This window comes from Vitis riparia, chromosome 17 (genome assembly GCF_004353265.1).
Source record: "Vitis riparia cultivar Riparia Gloire de Montpellier isolate 1030 chromosome 17, EGFV_Vit.rip_1.0, whole genome shotgun sequence".
Taxonomy (NCBI): domain Eukaryota; kingdom Viridiplantae; phylum Streptophyta; class Magnoliopsida; order Vitales; family Vitaceae; genus Vitis; species Vitis riparia.
In genome coordinates this window covers 15,496,013-15,505,102 of record NC_048447.1, presented here as the reverse complement: position 1 = coordinate 15,505,102, position 9,090 = coordinate 15,496,013, and the positions used below count along the sequence as shown (strand labels likewise).

Here is a 9,090-nt window from a genome sequence, read left to right as displayed (position 1 = left end):
GTTATAAACCCTTCTTCCTATGATATCCCACTTAAACTAATTCAAAAACATGGTAAAAAGAAAATTTAAGACTAATTTTGAAAAAAAAAAAGTAGAATGATTTTTAATTTTATTATTTTTAAAAAATATTTCCAATTTATATGACTAAACAATTTTACATAATTTTATATTTTGTGAAAGTCATTTTTGAATTTATCTTTCAAAACATATCTTCAACAAAAAATTTTAAAGTTTGTCGTTTCATTTTGATTGTAAAAAAGAGCCAAGCATACGACCTATTTTCTAGTCATGATATTTAAAATAGAAAGAGAAATCAACCACATTGAATCAAGCCCATACTTTTTATACTTTATACTTTTTATAACCTAGTACTAGGAAGAAATTATAAAATTAAAATAAATTTATAATTTAAATTTACAAAAAATTAACCATGGAACACTTTTATTTTCCCCGAACATTATTGTAGTATACTATATATGAACAACAATAAAACAGTGCATAAAATTTAAAACCCCGAAATAGATTGTATAACACAAATATATATATATTTTTTTGACGCGTTGTTTGGAATATTGACATTTATGTAAGAATGAACATAAAGTAGATTTTAAGATATATGTGGGACCATCTTTGATGCTTTGGAATCGGGAGCGACAACGGTATTGCTTGAGTGATGTATTATGGGGAAATTTATTGAATTAATATGATTTTTTTTTGGGAAAGTGTGGGAAAACTTGTGATTACCTTTTTGCATTGCCCAAAATGTAAAAAATAGTTGTTTCTTCAAGAATAGATCCACATTAAAATTGAAAACCACTTTGCTTTACAGCACAAAAACATTTCCTTTTTATTTTTATTTATAGAGAATTTTTCTTCTTGAATTCTCGGATATTTGTTTTCCTATGAAAAAGTAAAAAATGAGAGAGGGATCTCTCATTTTTTATTTTTTTATTATTATATTTACTAGGATGGTTTCTAGATAGTTTTTAACAGTTCCAACTCCTAAAAATTGCTTTTAGAATCCCTTATTTGGTTGGATTGAGTTGGATCAGTCAAACTTGGGTACTCACCCTACTCGAATAAAAAGAAACGAAAAAACAACTCTAATAAAAAGAAACAAGAAAAATAAAAAAACTTTGAAGGGTTATCCATCGAAAGTTATGAAGAGAATAAAATAAAAAGTGTGATGAAGTTTTAAAATAACTAAATATATGGATGATTATTCTTTGAAAATAATAAATTTTGTAAATTGATATAATTCAAAATAAGAATAGGGAAATTGTTCAACGTTATACTCTTCCTTTTAAGCTTGTCTTTTTTCTTTTCATTTTTTTTACTTATTACCCATCTCTATTTTACATTGAAATGAATATATCACGCGTACTTCACTATGACATGTATTTAGATGCTAATAAATTATGAATGATAACATAAAAAAATAATAAAAAAATTTATAATCAAAATTTCTTAAACAAATTCTACAAAAATGTTTTTCTTTTGGTTGTTACACATCAATAGATTTTTGTTTCCTTTTTGCTTTTAAAAGCAGAAAAACATAATTGGAATCAGTAATCATATTTGATACTTTTAAAAATAAAAAATATAATTTAAAAAGTATTTCTTATATTATTTTTAAAATTATAAAATAGTAGTGAGTATGAGTCGTGACACATGAATTAAATTTATTTTGTTTGAGTTTTTTTGGCTTACGTGGCTATTAGAGGTTAAAATAATGAAAATGGGAGGGAGCTGATTCCAGTTTAGTTATTGAAATGCTCCGGGGTTCTTACCCTGCGATCATTTTCAGGAACCCTAATTCTTAATACTCATTTTCGTTAGGATGTTGAATCGATTTCCAAATGAGTAGGAATAAAAAAAAAAAAATGATCCGATTGAGCGTGAGGAAGAGATGACCAGTCGTAAGAAGAAAGCAGTTGCTGAGTCTTCTAGTCTCTTGCGAAGCCTCCTTCCCTGGAAGCAAGAGGTATTCTCGTTTGCTTTCTTGTTTCTTTGTTTGGTTGCTGAGAAAATTGAGCAAAAATGATAAAAGTACAATATGGTAGTATTATGGTAATGTGTCGTGCTGTTTTGGTTTCTGAAGAAAATGGAGAAATCCCCCGTTACTAATTCATATGGCTCTGTTGAATGAAGGTGCTTATTTTTTCTGATCCCACCCCATGGAAACACTCTACTAGTACAATTCAATAGAATGGTATAAATTTATGAAACCTAGATAAGTAGGATCAACAATTAGATAGTTACAGAATCCTTGACTTATTCCCGAATCTGTCTTGATCTTTTGAGTGTTTTTTTTTTTTTTTGTCAAATTAATCTATAGAAAATTCATTTGATTATTCGCCAAATAATTATCTATATTCCCCAATTATTCCAAATAAGTATGCAATTTTATTTTTTAACTTACATATTTCATTTTGGATTTTCTATGAAATATTGCCTCAATAACTCTGATCCTGGATTATTCCTTAATGGAGCTGAGGATTTGTTATCTTCATGAGGTCAATGGTTAAATGGCTGGTAGTGAATGTGACCCCAGAAACTTCACATATAATTTGAAAACATATGGATCTAGTGTTGTCTGTGGTGACCAACGCTGGTTGGACTGGCATAAATTTACTTCTGTTTTTTACATAATTTTGGTCCAAGTAAACATATCTGATGCTATATTTTTACTATTTCATTGCATATTCTCAACCACACATTGCCTTTTTTATAATTATGAATTTTCAGGTTACAGATGAAGAATTGCAAAGGTGGTTTCATGGACCATTTATGGAGGGTTTTCTGCTGGATACTATAATACTGTGGGCTGTAAAGAGGGTAATAGTATTATGTGCATTTGAACTAAAGTGGTCCTGTGAATTCTGAATTTCTTTAGTAAAGCCTAATGAGTAAACGAAGTGAAATAAACATGCAGGGTGGGCTCCACAGTCATTTACCTCGTCCTGGAAGAACCAGGCTGAAGTTAAAAAGCAGAGTATGTTTAACTTCTTAGATGATGGTGAGAAAGTGGTATGTTATCTCACCTTCTCTTATATAAATATGTATATTTTTTATTTTACTGGATAAGGTTTAAGTCTCCACTTTGGGCATCAATTAGCATTATATGGATCTACTTTAGTAAATATCTAGCAACTGCATTTGGGCAGCTTAAAATTTAGTATATGTTTGGGAACTGTTTTAAAGATATCAAACTTTGCATGGTACTCAATTTTTTTTCTTATGTAAAGAGAGGAGTCATAATGCTTATGGTGCTGAATATTTGTATATGGTTATTAAGATTTTGCAACTATTCTGATATATCAGGAAGCATGCTCAAACGAATAGGTTCCTTATATTTTTTTGTTCTATTGGTTAAATATATGAATAGTTCTCTTCGGTCATCATAACTTGATATTATGTAGCCAAGTTTCTTGAAACTTCACTTCATTTTGGCTGAGTTAATAGCCTTAATCTTCAATCATTGATTGTTAAGTTCTTTATGCCATTGAGAATGGATATAAGTGAGGTTCTTGCTATCTTCTTTTAATTGGAGAGAACAGTAACATATTGTAAATGAAACTGAATGGCCTGAGTTTGGGGCTGTAAAAGGGTTGTGGGATGCCACCTGGTGTGTTGGTAAGATTTTAATACAACTAGATTCCCAGGGGGACTTAGGAATGGTGATAGAATGTCTGCAATCATCAGAAGGTTCATGTAGATTATATAAGATCTAGATTTGCATGATCTCCCTTTGATGGAGGGCCCCTTCACATGGTGTGGTGGCTTGAACAATCAGTCAATGTCAATATTGGACCTTTTTTGGTGTTGGAAAATTAGGAAAGCCATTTCAATGGGATGTTATAGTGTCTATTATTGAGACCTATGTTTGATCACTTGCTTGAGGGATTGGTTGAGGAGAGGCAAAACTCCATTTAGGTTCAAAAACATTTGTCTCAAAGTAGACGGCTTGAGAGATTAGCTTAAGAATTGGTGGATGGGGTAGAACTTCAAAGGTTCTTATAGTTTCATTCTAGCTTCCAAATTGAAGGCTTTGAAGACACCTCTTAAGCCTTGGAACAAATGGTTGTTTGGTAGTGTATCAGTAAGGAAAGAGCAGGCTTTAAATCAAGTGAGCTCTAGGATTCTAAGGAGATGGGAGTTGCTGTAGTTGTAGGAGAAGTTGAAGTTAGGAGGGTAGCAAGGGAAGAGTATTATGAGTATGCCTTGTTGGAAAAAGCTTCTTGGATGTCGGAGTTTAGGGGGATTTTGTTGAAGAAGGCAGATAGAAACACTCAATTATTTCTTAAAATGGCTAATATGTGTAGGCTAAGGAACTTTTTTACCTAGGATTAGGGTGAATGGTGTATGGCTCTCCTAAGAATGAGATAAAGGAGGGGATGGCTCAACCTTTTTGTAGCCTTTTGTCCAAATTGGGAGATTAAGGACCTAGCATCAGTGTTATAACCTATGAAGCTATGAATAGCAAGAAGCAAGGGGTTTGAAGGTGCCATGCTCAAAGGAGGTGTTAGTACTTTGTTGGATTTAAGTGGAGATAAAGCTCCATATTTGGATGATTTCTCTATGACTTTTTTACGGTTTAGTAAGTTTTCCATCTATTGGTTGCGGATAATACTTTAGTTTTTTGTGAGGCCTTTTAGGATCAAATGACCTATTTAAGTTGGTTACTTATGTGGTTTGAGGCCAATTTGAGATTAAAGATAAACTTAATCTAGTTGGGAGGTTGGAGAACATGGAATATTTGGCTTTTGAATTAGGCTGTAAGGTGGGACATTTTTCATCCACTTACTTAGGTCTTATGGTGGGTGCCCCATATAAATTAGTGGCAACTTAGGATGGGGTGGAAGAGAGGTTGTGTAAAAGATTGACAATGTGGAAAGGACAATATATTTCCAATAGAAGGAAGAGGGGGTAGTAAAGTTTTGACCGTGGAAGGTGACTTAGGGTACAGTTTGGTTTCTTTGTTTGTGGGGTGACTCTGGGTAAAGTTTTGACCCTCAATCTCTTTCAAAGGATAGGTTGGACATTAGCTAATAGATATTTTTTATGTCATATCCAAAATGATTCAATTGATCATATCCTTCTACATTGTGGCAAGATGAGGGTTTGGTGATATTTATTGTTTTCTCTTTTTGGAGTGTCTTCGGTGTTATCTTCCTCAATTAGAGAGACCCTCTTAGGATGACGTAACCCCATTGTCAAGAAGAAATGAAAAAAGGTGTGGGAAATAGCTCCTTTATGCATTTTTTGAACAATTTGGAAGGAAATAAACAAAAGATCATTTGAAAACAAGGAGCTTTCTAACCAAAGACTGAAAAATGGTTTTCTTTCTCATTTGTTGTCTTTGACCAAGTTGTATATGGATAAAGAATCAATGTCCTTAATTGACTTTGTTGGTTGGTTTGGTTTTCATTGAGGGGAGAGTCGTTTTTTGCTCTCCTTCTTTTGTTTAACTTGTGCCTTTTGAAAATAAGGAGCTTTTTGACCAAAGACCGAAAAATAGTTTTCTTTGTCATTTTTTGTTTTAGACAAGTATATAGATAAAGACTCAATGTCCTTAATTGACTTTGTTAGTTGGTTGGGTTCTCATTGAGGGAGGGAGTCATTTTTTATTGTCCTTCTTTTGTTTTGCTTGTGCCTGTTGATGGTTGTTGTATATATCCATTGTACGTTAGTGTTTTGGCACTTTTTTTGACATAATCCTCTTTTTGTTTATCTATCAAATGAAAAAAAAAAAAAAAGGCAAGGAAGTTTTGAAAAAGGTATAAACGCCACTTTTTTTGTTTTGATCCGAAAGAAAGGAGGTGTTGAGGACTTGAAAGGATTTAAATCTGTAAGTTTGGTGGGGTCTATGTAAGCTTTTAGCTAAGGTCCTGGTGAAAAGATTGAAGAAAATGGTGGAAAAAAATGGTCTCTAAGTCCAGGAATGCTTTTGTAGAGGGGAGGTAAATTCTAGATGTGGTGCTTTTTACTAATAAGGTCATCATTCCAATTTAGGCATTTAATTTAGACTGACTCCACTAGTTGAAAGAAGGCATTTAATTTAGACTCAAGTGGCAAGGGTTTGGGGGATGTACTAGTTCAGGTCCTAGCAAGTACCAAAAATGAAATTGTTAACCATTAAAAAGGAAAAGATCATATTTGATGTTGACTCCAGAGGTAGGTAGTTAGACTATATTGCAAACATTGCCCTCCACCCAGTTCCAAAGTGACTGATGGGGTTTGCAAAGTCATAGAAGTTTTCCAAAACCTCCACCTGCTCTGAAATCATCCTACTGGAAGGATTCATGGATGAGGATGGAGCAGGAAATTCTATGTGTCATTTCCACCTGATGAAAGAAAGGGTTCTGATAGTTGAAACCTTAAGATTTGATGACAGGGTTCAACTTTTGTCCAAAAATCTAAATCATGCTGAATCTACTGTATTTATTGCATTTTAGTTCATCAAATACAGAATTACCTACCAGCTACCGGTCCAAATAGGCATAGTTCATTTCTTGTAGCACCGCCAACTCTTGTGGGTTTGTACTTTTTTAATTAAGTTCTGTTTTTGCTCCTTGTATTTGCATAAGGAATGTGACATGGAGCCGTCATGATTGACATGGCAACTACAGAATATTAGAAAATGCCACATCTCTGTAGTACTGAACAATATGCAAGAGCATAAAATGCTTCAATAGGAGCATCCTAGTTACATACTGTTGTGGTTCTATACACCATATATTCAAACACATTACCCCTGCTTTCCAAACAGTGTTCTGGAGTATTTATGATTTTTGTCTTCTCTTCTGCCATTCAGATTTTTTGTCCGTTAATGTTGTGGTTCTACATCTCACTTCTTTTAAAATTTAATGGCCAAGCCCATAGTAAGTGGGTTTTCCTTTCTGTTCAATGGGACACGTCTTCCCTTTTTTATTTCAATAGACTTATTGTCTTCTATTTGTTTATTTCTGCATTGTTTCTAAGTGTGTTAAGTAATGATATTTTTACCGACTTATCAAAGAAATTGATGGCTGTTATCATATTTTTTTTTCATATATTTGAGAAATTCATTTAATGTTGTAGCAACAACTCTACAGTTAATCAGATGTTATGCAAGCTATATTAGTGTTAAATGATCTTGTAATTGTAATAATTTTGTTCAAGTTGTTTATATTTATATTTATATTTGTTTTTATTTATTTTCATACCATTTTTCTGTGTTTTCCTGCTTTAGGAAATGGAAGGCAGTTCCCTGGGGAATCTTTGCAGTTTGATACATTTGGATTTGCTGCTGCAGAACTTGCTCGAAAACAAGCAAAGGTACTGTCAAGTGCATTTCATGCATATTGCTCAATGGGGTATCAATAGGTTTATAACCTCGTTAAAGTTGGATCTACTTACCTCAGTTAGCACTTACTATTTTACTGCTAGTTTAAAATCTCAGGAGGCAAAAACCCTCAAAAAGTCCGAACTATGATGTGTTCAAATTCACCACGGTTGAATTCCCTGTAACTGAATGTAAATAAAAAAGTGCTCCTAATACTTATGAAGCAAACCATAAGCACATTTCCCATGAAAGCGGAAACTTACTATTTTGAACAGGGATAAACTGGAATAAGGTTCCATTGGAAATGAGCTCATAAACCCATAGAGTCACTTCTGTATGCAAACAACACCCCAAAATCCCAACCAACCTCTTATGATTGATTTGTGAAAGAATCACAATCTCATTAATAAAGTGCTCTAATTGGTTTTCATAAATTATTTTTTACTTTTTAGTCGCAACAATTCTTTCATTATTTAATGTACCTTTATAAATAGTTCCTTGACCTCCTTGACCAAGAATTCAATTCTTATTGAAGTTGCTGATTGCCTTTTCTAATTCATTAGAAGTGAAATTTTTCAAAAGCAACTTTATTAAAAGAGACTTGTTGCAACAGAAGCCGACCATTTAGTTTAATGAATCACATTTTGACTTTAATATCCAGTTGTTTTCTCACTACTTTATACAACCTAAAACTGAAATGAGTAGCAACAATGAACCCCCAGTTATACTGAAGCCTGCATGCCCAAAGATAATTAAAAAAAAAGGTCATCCTATTATCTAAAGTTAATGAAGAAAAACAACAATTAATGCAAAGTCATGTGACAATGGGTAGACTAATTTGAAGATAATTTTTATTTATGTATTTAATTATTAGGAAATATGTGCCTTTAGCAAAGTCTTGAGACTGGTCCAAACTCTATGGTTACTCATCTCTGGGTCTTTACAAATAGGGTTTTCTCTCTTTAAGGTAGTATTAGTATATACATAAGTGATAAATTGACGTCAGTGAGATATATGAGTTGTTATCCAAGACTTGAACTAATCTTAACTTTTGGATTTTGGGTTGTTGATTGATGTCATACATTGCATGGTAATGAGGGCAACAATTGCATCTTAGGCTCAATTTAAATATTAAACACACTCTCCAACTAGTTAATTATGTGCTACTTTATATATGTTTGATTTTCTCATATGTTTCATTTAGTCCTTGATGTTTATAGTTATTTTCATGAATAATGAATTATGGGAACTTCTTTGGAGAGTAGAGTATGAAAAGTTTTATAGTATTAAAGTTGGATGAAGATCAATGACATATTCCTATTTTGACCAACCAAAGTTTTAGGTTGGTCAAGGATATCATTTGTTCGATGCAGAAAAATCAGGAAAGATTAATAAATAAATAGAAAAAGTGTCAAAGGAGTTGAGAAGCTTTATGTCAAAATGGCGTCCAAATGGCGCCACCACAAGCCCTAATGTCATTTCTTCCCTACCCAGTAGCCATGTTGAGCTCCAAAAGTCCCACCTTCGAGGGAAATAAAATGGCTCCACCTTATATACCTTGGCCTTTTTTTTGTGTTGCAACTCTGGGAATGTGTGGTGCCGACATTTTTGAACCCTTCCTAAAGGCCCTATATGATCTCCCATCTATATTTGTGATGCCTCCGCGTGGTCTACGTACGGCTTAGAGAAACAAGGGAGAAAATATATAAAGTGATTTTTGCAGCTTTTTGTAGGCTTCTTCTTTGAAAAGAGATTGGGAAGAG

General features: G+C 33.0%; 1 long non-coding RNA gene across 1 annotated transcript; it reads left to right on the top strand.

Annotated features, from left to right (window-relative positions):
- The first annotated feature begins 1,783 nt into the window (after positions 1–1,783).
- Positions 1,784–7,664, top strand: LOC117904903. The gene is made up of 4 exons (XR_004649632.1): positions 1,784–1,984; positions 2,749–2,838; positions 2,936–3,030; positions 7,235–7,664. It is a non-coding gene; the product is annotated as an uncharacterized LOC117904903 (long non-coding RNA).
- The last annotated feature ends 1,426 nt before the right edge of the window (positions 7,665–9,090 follow it).